This window comes from Octopus bimaculoides, chromosome 3, assembly GCF_046866305.1.
Source record: "Octopus bimaculoides isolate indiv1 chromosome 3, ASM4686630v1, whole genome shotgun sequence".
In the NCBI taxonomy this organism is placed as follows: domain Eukaryota; kingdom Metazoa; phylum Mollusca; class Cephalopoda; order Octopoda; family Octopodidae; genus Octopus; species Octopus bimaculoides.
The window spans coordinates 69,614,810-69,624,533 of NC_142930.1; the positions used below are offsets into that span (position 1 = coordinate 69,614,810).

Sequence of the window (9,724 nt, forward strand, 5' to 3'; positions counted from 1 at the left end):
ACAAGGTAATATTTCTCCATGGCCTGATAGGTTTTTCATGGAAAACTGGAAATGGAGTACATTGCTTTGTATGGCACTGATGCTGGTTTACAAGCAGTACATGATGTACACACATGTATGTATATTAATACACACACATGTATATATATTATTTAGAAGCAATAGAGTGATTCAAGGCCGAGAGTTTTGTACGTTAGCACTTAACAAATTCTCTGCTAAATATTAAGATATATCTTTATAAATAAATATCTATATAGGCGCAGGAGTGGCTGTGTGGCAGTAGCTTGCTTACCAACCACATAGTTCTGGATTCAGTCCCACTGTATGGCACCTTGGGCAAGTGTCTTCTTCTCTAGCCTCAGGCTGACCAAAGCCTTGTGAGTAGATTTGGTAGACTGAAACTGAAAGAAGCCCATTGTATATATATATATATATATATATATATATGTTTGTGTGTCTGTATTTGTCCCTCCCAACATTGCTTGACAACTGATGCTGGTGTGTTTACGTCCCCGTAATTAGCAGTTCGGCAAAAGAGAATGATAGAATAAGTACTAGGCTTACAAAGAATTAGTTCTGGGATCAATTTGCTCGACTAAAGGCGGTGCTCCAGCATGGCTGCAGTCATATGACTGAAACAAAAGAATACCCCCCCCCCCCGTCTTGAGTTCTATTTTTCCTTCACCAAACCTATATATGTGTATATATATATGTGTATATATATATATATATGTGTATATATATATATATGTATATATATATATATATATATATATATATATATGCACACACACTTGATGGGCTTCTTTCAATCAAATCAATTCACAAGACTGGTCACTGCAGGGGTATCGAAGACACATGCTCAAAGTGTCGCCCAACGAAACTCAATTTATGACCATATGGTTGAGAAGCAAGCTTCTCAGTCACACGGGGACGCCTACATTGAAACAAATATAAAATAGTAAACTTTTTAGGTGGCAACAGGTTTTCATTTGTTTTCATATTGACATATAGTTAGTTGGTCTCTTATCTTTTACTTGTTTCAATCATTAGACTGTGGCCTTACTGGAGCACCACTTTCAAGAACTTTAAGCCTAATATGAATTGATCCCAGTACTTTCTTTTTATAAATCTGATACTTATTCTATCGGTTTCTTTAGCCGAACTGCTAGATTTTATGGACGAAATCACACCAACACCGGTTCTCAAGCGGTGATTGAGGACAAAGAAACATAAACACAAATATATGATGGGCTTCTTTCAGTTTCTATCTACCAAATCCACTCACAAGGCTTTGGTTTGCCCGAGGCTACAATAGAAGACACTCAAGGTACCATGCAGTGGGACTGAACCCAGTACTATGTGGTTTGTGGTTAGAAAGCAAGCTTCTTACCACACAGCCACGCCTGCGACATGTCTGAATATGGACATAATAGAGCAGACATCAGAAGCAAACTTGACTCACTGGCACTCCTATCAGATGAAATCGAGGTTGTGTTTTTTCTTTTGGCTGTAGCAGTTTAAGTGGCGGAGGCGCTATTTCCTGGCCTTAAGCAGGAGTCGTATTCCTGAACAGGAGCGGTAGTTGTTGACATTCATGTTTATGGCTTGAAAGGGTGAGGACATGCAGATAGATGATTTAAATGTATTCTTGAAGTTATACCACTCAGTTTTAATGGAGGGAATGTATGAGAAGGGCATATAATTATGCCGGGAACGTTAATCAATCGATAAATTTCTGTTACATGTAGTGTAGAAAACAAAGCGATCTTTAACAAGAGTAAGGTGGACAGAATTTGGGAGTTCTATAATAATAATAATCATTTCTACTAAAGGCACAAGGCCTGAAATTTGGGGGACTAATCGATTGAATCGACCCCAGTGTTTCATTGGTTCTTAATTTTACGATCCCTAAAGGATAAAAGGTAAAGTCGACCTCGGCGGAATTTGAACTCAGAACGTAGTGACAGACGAAATACCACTAAGCATTTCGTTCGGCGCGCTAACGATTCTGCCAGCTCGCCGCCTTCACTAATAATAATCCTTTCCACTATGGGCACAAAGCCTGAAATTGTTGGGGATGGGGCTAGTCGATTACATCGACCCCCAGTGTTTCACTGGTTCTTAATTTATCGACCTGGAAAGGATGAAAGACAAAGTCGACCTCGTCGGAATTTGAACTCAGAACGTAGCGACGGGTGAAACACCGCTAAGCATCACGCCCAGCGTGCTAACGATTCTGTCAGCTCGTCGCCTTAGTAATAATGATAATTTCAAATTTTTCCACAAGAGCAGCCATTACATCGACCCAGCGTTTCACTGGTTCTTAATTTTATCGACCCCGAAAGGTAAAGTCGACCGCGGCGGAATTTGAACTCAGAACGTAGCGACAGACGAAATACTGCTAAGCATTTTGCTCGGCTTGCTAACGATTCCGCCGCCATCATCATCATCATCATCATCATCATCATCATCATCATCATCATAATACATGATACATAAGCTCAACTATCTAGAAAATTTGGGATAAACTTCCGTAAGAAAAATTAACTTGGGTGCAACGAATTAGTACATATGACGTCACTGAAAAAATTGATAAAAAACCATGGGTGTGGGTTGAATATGGTCTCGAATAGTGACCTCTTAATGTCATAAATTCCTGATTTGCATCGTCATCTTAAATATGACATTTAGACAAGAAACCGAATTTTGTATCTTTACTCATAGTTTTCTTCTATTTTTGAACATATTTTTGTCCAATAGTTCGTTTATATTGTATTTCATTGAATTACACTTCATTACAATGTTCTTCTTTCATGCCTATGTAGCGATTAGAAAAGTCCTCGTCGTCATTATCCTATTTTATCGATTTCTTTATAAGTAGGCAGCATGTCCAATAATTTAGCGGGAAATAGTTCGATATTCATGCCTTTCTTCAGGTGTGTATGCAACGTAATTAAAGTTCAATTCCTTCAACTGGAAATAGAGACTATGTAGCACATCTGGCCTTCAATTCTGAAACACTGGCAAAATATTAAAGAATATTACTGTGAATAGTAAAGCGGCGATCTGGCAGAATCGTTAGCACGCCGGGCAAAATGCTTAGGGGCATTTCTTCTGGCTTTACATTCTGAGTTCAAATTCCGCTGAGGTCGACTTTGCATTTCATCCTTACGGGGCTGATAAAATAAATGTCAATTGAACACTGGGGGTCGATGTAATCTACTTACTCCATTCCCCGAAATTGTTGGCTTTGTGCCAAAATTTGAAATCGTTATTGCTATTATTACTGTGAATGGTAAATGCAAAGATGGCCTATATATTTGGTTCTCTTGGTGGATGTGGGTATGATCCTATGAAACTTGGAATCACTTCCTGTAAATAACATTGATAAGCCACGCGTCTTAGAAAAGGGCACAGATTAGGTCGAATGCATTTGTAGTGTGACTCAAGAAACCAGCGCCATTTTGTACTAGATCTCGCCGGCGGCCATTGCCATGGGCGAGGCTCTCGTGGGCAACATCTATTTAAGGAGGCGTAAAGGAAACCCTCTCTCTTGCGTTCGCGCTCACGCTGAGCAACACTGCAAACTGGCAGCAGATTCTGGTCCTGCTCTAACCTCACCCGTTATCTCAGAGGTAATGCACCTCACGTGAACGGAGCTATAACGAACCACGCGCTGCCATACAGATGGCCGCCGGGAGTGAACCCCGTGAATGAGAACTAAATAAACAACTGTAGTGACGTCATTTGGCGCCAAAATACAGTCGCCATTACTGTGTTTTCATCCACGCATGCGCAGGGAATAGTTCCGGAAGGAACACGGGAAGAGTCTCATGCGCATGCGTGGAATTCAACATCTAAACGTTCCCGCTCTTTTCATTCTCTTTTCTCGCCGGCCGGCGAAGAGGTAACACGGGTCCAACAGAGCTCTCTCACATGAGCGTGGTCGTATCAAGCTGTCTCTCCAACATTCCAACTCTGGGGACAGCTCACAACAACATTCTGGCGTCTCAGCAACCATGCCTATTTTCCTCCATGAATAAATATTGTTATGTTTCTGGTTTAGAGACTGCGTTATCCGTTCTTAAATCTTTCCTTAAAGTTTGATGTGAGGAATTAGTTATTTAACCTAAAGGTTGAATAAAGAAAGATATTTCTTACACTGGTGACCCCGAACAAAGAACAAACGCAGCCCGGATATTTCTTACACTGGTGACCCCGAACAAAGAACAAACGCAGCCCGGATATTTTTTACACTGGTGACCACGAACAAAGAACAAACGCAGCCCGGATATTTCTTACACTGGTGACCCGACTAAAAGAATGAATCGCAGCCGAAGAAAACTCTAGGACCACAAACAAACCACAGTGAGATATTAACTCTACAGCATTTCCGACCGATACTACACGAGCCGTCGCCTGTCTCTCAACATGCTCGTCACATCGAAGACAAGAATAACAACTTTCTCTGCATAGTTTTCTTTCGCCTGTCGCACATCACAAAGGAAAAGAACTCACCGACACAATGGACACCCACAATTCACTTTCGACCTGCCAGAGAATGCAATGCAACCCGATGCACAGATCCGACCAAGAACTAACCGGATAACTCTATGGAAGCCCACACGAGCAACGTTTTTCGACAGTCATAGATTGAACTTTCTTTGCATGCACCTACTTTTACATTTCAAATGCTACCTTTTAGTTTTTCAGGACCAGGACACTTTCTAGCCAAGTTTGTCATTTTTGCTTATTTCAATGTTTTTTTTACTGCACATCTTTACACGTAACACTCATTTCCGCGACAACTCATTTCACTGAAACAACTGAATTCATATGCATATGTTTTTGAATGTTCTATATTTTTTTTCTTCTCTCGTTGGCCATTGGCATTGCACATTTCATGCACACGCATTTGCTCACCTGTTTTTATTGCATGGTTTCTACTACAGGTTCTCCTTTTGAATGTCTGCAATTCTTTCTTCGCACGCACCCAGTTCTACACATGCACCACAATATTATGCCTTTAGGGTTGTTATCATCATGTCTGTGCCTACTCAGTTTTTTTTCCCGACTCTGTGTACGTCGGATGTCAACTTATGGTATCTGCGTTCTTGTCAGACACAACTTATCTCTGTTCGACCCCAGGTTGGTCACGAAGTTAACAGAGAAAATTGTCTGTCCAAGGAAACGCGCCATCATGCCACACTGTCGTCGTTCGGGCTAATTTTAGCAAATGCCCGCGACAACAACGCCAGACACAATTCACTTCTGCACTCCTTCAAGGCATTTTTCACGAAAAATGCAATCCTGCAAGAAAACTTGCTGATATCATAGATAGAGAATGCACACACTCACTCGCATCAGATTATTCCACAGCTGCAGGACTTTCTCTTGGTCTCACACGAATAGATACCAGTCCCGTATACCTTCTCAAGATTCTCTCTACTGATACGCACCACCTGTTACCATCCCGCTTCTAATGGAATGGTTGAGCGTTTTCATAGGCAATTTAAGGCTTCCTTACACGCCTCGCAACCCGTAGTCTTGGGTTGAATTTCTTCAAGGTCGACGCTATTGGTCGTACAGAGATTGTGTCTGTCGACCGTCTGAAAAAGCGTACCTTTTCAAACACCACTGTCAACATCATTACCACCACACATACAGAACACAGCCAGTTTACAGCGACTCCATCAACAGCTTCGTCCAACCAAGATTACCATCGCCGTCGCCATCAGCAACACGAGTCTACGACTACTACCGAGCATCGTCTTCGCCACCAGCCTCATCACCACCAGCATTCGCCACCATAGTCAACACGACTTTAACTACGAACGACAAGATTCGCCAATATCATCAACACGATTTCTATGTACACCAATCCAAACCACCGCGGCACATCTCTCTCTCTTCGATTCTGTTAGGTGTTTCATATTCACCACGATTAATAATAGACAAGAGAATTCAGCCAGTGACGAACATCTGTATAACAAGAGCCCGGCCCGGCATCGAAGCCCCAACATCACAACAACTAGTGATCGCACTGCCACACACAGCCTCAACTTCTTTCACATACAGACTCTTCCAATTGTGTACTCAAGAACTGGTATAAATGCTCACGTGTTACTGACTCTCTTTCTATCTGCTGTATATAACGCATACACATACATGTATCACTCACACACACTCTTTTCTTTATACGACGGCCTGTCTTTTATTATGTTTTTATATGTCGCATTCACACTCACGATCAACAGACCAGTTAAAATGTTCAGTACCAGGTAACAGGTCCCAACTAGCATTCGACGCTCAACTACAACTCTGCTCACTGACCACAACTTCCTGCGTATTAACATTCATTTCTTTGATTTTTCTTTGTGTGTGTTTGTGCCACTTCTTGTGGTTGGTTTCAGTGGCCATCTTGCTTCAGACGTCCCTCCAAAATTTCTATTTTCGTGTTTCCACACTCGAGGGGGAGCCATTGTAGTGACGTCATTTGGCGCCAAAATACAGTCGCCATTACTGCGTTTTCATCCACGCATGCGCAGGGAATAGTTCCGGAAAGAACACGGGAAGAGTCTCATGCGCATGCGTGGAATTCAACATCTAAATGTTCCCGCTCTTTTCATTCTCTTTTCTCGCCGGCCGGCGAAGAGGTAACACAGGTCCAACAGAGCTCTCTCACATGAGCGTGGTCGTATCAAGCTGTCTCTCCAACATTCCAACTCTGGGGACAGCTCACAACAACATTCCGGCGTCTCAGCAACCATGCCTATTTTCCTCCATGAATAAATATTGTTATGTTTCTGGTTTAGAGACTGCGTTATCCGTTCTTAAATTTTTCCTTAAAGTTTGATGTGAGGAATTAGTTATTTAACCTAAAGGTTGAATAAAGAAAGATATTTCTTACACAACCATTGAATTGCATCCGCTTACAAGCTTCTTCTTTCGAGTTCCAGATCCTAAGACTACAGAAATTAATTGTAATGAGAGAAGGAGATATTCCGTAGGTATCATGAACCTTCGAGTCCCATTATAAAATGGTGACCCGGATCAAGAAAACGGATTTCGGTAGCCGCAAAGCTTTATCGTTGTAGATGCCTCACCTGAACTACAGAATGGCAGTTTTCGCTTGTATTCTCAACTAAAAATCAATGGCTTGACTTCAGGAGATCTCTCGTTTAATGAACCTTTACAATTCAGGTTCTTTGCCCCGAACTCGTATCTAGAAGAGTATGCATTTTTCTTCCAAGGAAAATACATGGTATTCTTTCAAATAATCTCCTGTTGAAGTAATTTCTCCCACAATGTCGACCGTCAACGTTTGATACCAGTAAATACACCAAATGCAGCTACGGAAGAACACTTCAAGCAAGCCGGCAATCAACTTCCAGCTATTGTTACTGTTTACCGCCATGTTTGGATTCTTCACCTGCTGAGAAAGAAACTTACCAGTTCACCTGCTGAGAAAGAAACTTACCAGTCCGCCCGCCATTTTCGGACACCTTAAACAAGAAAGAAAAAAATTTTTTCAGCGGACTGCAACATAGGTTTGGCGACTAAAAAAAAGAAAGAAATTTTTTTCATTGCTGCACACTGTACTCAGATAAAAACTCAAAAAAATTTGTTAAGTTATAATGTGAGGCAAGGTTCTCGATATCGGTTGAATATCGCCTTTCTCCCATTAATTTCTTATTCTTCGTGTTGCTTAAGGCTCCAGAGTCGAGTAATGAAGTATTAGGCATAACGCAGGTTCTCTACTAGTTTTATTTACAATATATACAAATGTGTGGTACGTTGCTCTCAGCAGCTATCTCATGCAGTATGAATCCGTCGTTCTCCGTTACGCGGGCCCATTGCCACAGGAGAGACGACAAGCGGATTAGCCCAGAGGCCCAGCCAGTAAAGTGTGCTCTGCGAGCGGTCGCGGGAAAAAGAGATCGAACCTCGTGGTTTCTTCCTTTTATATAGTTTGCCATCGCGAGCTTCGTTGTGAGTTCGCGCATGGCAAATGGATCCAGGTGAAGTCTCGCTCCAATCTCGGGGATGGCAATGACTGCCGCGAGATCTCACCCAATATGGCGCTGACTGCTTGTGCTGCTACAAAGTATTTTTTTTTTTGCATATACGTTACTGTTCCAGCAATACTTTGTCGGTTCTTTGGTCCTTTTCTTCTCTCTCCTCTGTAAAGAAAAAAATGAGTCTTCACCACTTACCAGCGTACTCTGGTGACGTCACGCTTTGGTTCGCCCAGTTGGACGCCTATTTTTCGGCCCATGCGGTGCCTCACCAACAGCAACTAAGTCTATTGTACTGTGGGATGCTTGCCCCTCTTACGCGCTCAGTGAAAGATATTATCACTGATCCACATCTGGACGCGATTTATGCGTCTGTTAAATCCGAGTTCTCCAACGGAACACTCAATCCGTCAATGCAAATTCCAGACGCTGATGCAGGATGAGCATCTGGGAGACAGGATGCCATCTGAGTTTCTTCGTCGTTTACGTGAACTCAGCGACACACCGCTAGAGGATAATTCTCTGCTCCGAAAATTATCTTTCTCACGGCTATCGCCGAATGTTCAATCCATACTGGCCACCGCGGTCGACTCGAATTCGCTCGACCACTTAGCCACCGTGGCGGACCAAATTATTGAGTTCACTGTGCAGCCTGCACCTCATAATACCTGTTCTGACACCGTGGTAGCTTCCTCTACTACCACTAAGACTTCTCCTCGTCACATGATGACATTTTGGAGAGAGTCGATGCACTGGCACGTCGCATGGACACATTGTGGTGAGAACACGCCAGCTCTCGTCGTCCTCGCAGCAGAAGCCGTTCTAAGTCACAGTCGACTAGGTCTACTCCAACGGTTTCCAATTTCTGCTGGTACCATGCCACTTTCAGGGAGAAAGCCCGTTATTGCATCCAACCCTGTTCGTTCAAGTTGTCGGGAAACTAGTTACGGAAGATTTGAGCACGTCAGATTCTTCCCGCAAATTTTCATCTAATCGTGCATTCTTTGTTAAGGATCGTGTGTCTGACAAATCATTCATGGTTGACACTGGATCCAGCTGTTCTATTTGGCCTTTGCGTTTTACTTCAGATAAGCCGAAGCAATCTGCCATCAACCTGCACGCGGTTAATCTATCCCCGATAAAAACTTACGGTCAGGTCTCATTACACCTAGATCTCAACCTTCGAAGGGATTTCAGGTGGGTTTTTGTTATAGCAGGTCTACCACATCCCATTCTGGGCGTGGACTTCTTAAACCATTTTCATTTATTAATAGATGTTAGGCGACAGAGACTCCTGGACGATTCTACGTATTTGTTTATGCCTACTCGCGTTACTACCAATGCTGTTTTCAGTCCGTCGTTTTTTTGTCGCCACCGCTGGTGACCAGTTCCACTCCCTTTTGGCTTCTTTCTCAGAGCTAGTGGATCCGACTTTCAAATCAGTAAAAGTCACACTCTCGACTCGCCATTATATCACTACTTCTGGACCACCCGTTTTTTCGCGTCCACGGCGACTCGCTCCTGATCGGCTCAAAAAGGTTCGTTCTGAGTTTGAACATATGCTTCAACTCGGCCTTATTCGCCCTTCCACCAGCCCTTGGGCATCTCCTCTACATTTGGCACGGGAAGGGGATTCAGACTTTCGCCCGGTAGTGGATTACAGACGATTAAATGCGGTCACTGTTCCCGATCGCTATCCGATA

General features: G+C 42.9%; 1 pseudogene; it reads left to right on the forward strand.

Moving 5' to 3' along the window:
- The first annotated feature begins 8,200 nt into the window (after positions 1-8,200).
- LOC149136571 (uncharacterized) lies at positions 8,201-8,965 on the forward strand (annotated as a pseudogene).
- Positions 8,966-9,724: the final 759 nt, after the last annotated feature.